The 2,187-nt window shown below is 38.0% G+C and overlaps 1 non-coding gene across 1 annotated transcript; it reads left to right on the top strand.

The window, feature by feature from the left end:
- Positions 1-864: 864 nt before the first annotated feature.
- On the top strand, positions 865-972 carry LOC130954585 (small nucleolar RNA R71). Its single transcript, XR_009076358.1, has one exon. It is a non-coding gene; the product is annotated as a small nucleolar RNA R71 (small nucleolar RNA).
- The last annotated feature ends 1,215 nt before the right edge of the window (positions 973-2,187 follow it).

Below are 2,187 nucleotides of genomic sequence, written 5' to 3'. Positions count from 1 at the left end.
TTCCCATGGTTCCTCATTGGGAAGCTCAGTGGAGGCTAGTGCACGCCCATTGAGGTCTTCCTCAGTGGCGTTCACTTCCTCTCCTTCCTCTCCAAATTCGGCCATGTTGATGGCCTTGCACTCTCCTTTTGGATTTTCTTCTGTATTGCTTGGGAGAGTACTAGGAGGGAGTTCAGTAACTTTCTTGCTCAGCTGTCCCACTTGTGCCTCCAAATTCCTAATGGAGGACCTTGTTTCAGTCATGAAACTTTGAGTGGTTTTGATTAGATCAGAGACCATGGTTGCTAAGTCAGAGGGGTTCTGCTTAGAATTCTCTGTCTGTTGCTGAGAAGATGATGGAAAAGGCTTGCCATTGCTAAACCTGTTTCTTCCACCATTATTGTTGTTGAAACCTTGTTGAGGTCTCTGTTGATCCTTCCATGAGAAATTTGGATGATTTCTCCATGAAGAATTATAGGTGTTTCCATAGGGTTCTCCTAGGTAATTCACCTCTTCCATTGAAGGGTTCTCAGGATCATAAGCTTCTTCTTTAGATGAAGCATCCTTAGTACTGCTTGGTGCATTTTGCATTCCAGACAGACTTTGAGAAATCAAATTGACTCGTTGAGTCAATATTTTGTTCTGAGCCAATATGGCATTCAGAGTATCAATCTCAAGAACTCCTTTCTTCTGATTTGTCCCATTGTTCACAGGATTCCTTTCAGAAGTGTACATGAATTGGTTATTTGCAACCATTTCAATTAGTTCTTGAGCTTCTGCAGGCGTCTTCTTCAGATGAAGAGATCCTCCAGCAGAGCTATCCAAAGACATCTTGGACAGTTCAGAGAGACCATCATAGAAAATACCTATGATGCTCCATTCAGAAAGCATGTCAGAAGGACATTTTTTGATCAATTGTTTGTATCTTTCCCAAGCTTCATAGAGGGATTCTCCATCCTTCTGTCTGAAGGTTTGGACTTCCACTCTAAGCTTACTCAGTTTTTGAGGTGGAAAAAACTTTGCCAAGAAGGCATTGACTAGCTTTTCCCATGAGTCCAGGCTTTCTTTAGGTTGTGAGTCCAACCATGTCCTAGCTCTGTCTCTTACAGCAAAAGGGAATAGCATAAGTCTGTAGACCTCAGGGTCAACCCCATTAGTCTTGACAGTGTCACAGATTTGCAAGAATTCAGCTAAGAACTGATGAGGATCTTCCAATGGAAGTCCATGGAACTTGCAATTCTGTTGCATTAGAGAAACTAATTGAGGCTTAAGCTCAAATTTGTTTGCTCCAATGGCAGGGATAGAGATGCTTCTCCCATAGAAGTCGGGAGTAGGTGCAGTAAAGTCACCCAGCACCTTCCTTGCATTGTTTGCATTGTTGTTGTTTTCGGCTGCCATGTCTTCTTTTTTGAAGATTTCTGTTAGGTCCTCTACAGAGAGTTGTGCCTTAGCTTCTCTTAGCTTTCGCTTCAAGGTCCTTTCAGGTTCAGGGTCAGCTTCAACAAGAATGCTTTTGTCTTTGTTCCTGCTCATATGAAAGAGAAGAGAACAAGAAAATGTGGAATCCTCTATGTCACAGTATAGAGATTCCTTGAGGTGTCAGAGAAGAAGAAAATTAGAAGGAAGAGGAAGAAGAATTCGAACTTAATCAGATAGAGTTCGAATTGTGCATTGAGAAGGAGTGGTACTCCATAAATAGAAGGATGTGAGAAGAGGGGAAGAGATTTTTCGAAAATTAAGTTAAAAAGATTTTAAAAACATTTTGAAAAATTGATTGATAATTTTCGAAAACTAAAAGTGGGAAAGAAATCAAGTGATTTTTGAAAAAGATTTTGAAAGAAAATATGATTGAAAACTGTTTTTAAAAAAGATGTGATTAAAAAGATATGTTTGAAAAATTATGCTTTTAAAAAGATATGATTGAAAAGATATGATTTTGAAAACAATTTAAAAAGATTTGATTTTAAAAATTAATGACTTGCCTAACAAGAAAAGATATGATTCAAACATTAAACCTTTCTCAACAGAAAAGGCAACATACTTGAATTGTTCAATCAAATCATTAATTGTTAGCAAGTATCTTTGAAAAAGGAAAGAAATTGATTTTGAAAAAGATTTGATTTTGAAAAACTTTAAAAACTTGAAAAAAAATTGATTTGAAAACAAAATCCTCCCTCTTGTGCCATCCTGGCGTTAAACGCCCAGAAT

Source organism: Arachis stenosperma, chromosome 1 (genome assembly GCF_014773155.1).
Source record: "Arachis stenosperma cultivar V10309 chromosome 1, arast.V10309.gnm1.PFL2, whole genome shotgun sequence".
Taxonomy (NCBI): domain Eukaryota; kingdom Viridiplantae; phylum Streptophyta; class Magnoliopsida; order Fabales; family Fabaceae; genus Arachis; species Arachis stenosperma.
The sequence above is the reverse complement of the archived record's forward strand: the minus strand, read 5'-3'. Positions and strand labels throughout refer to the sequence as shown.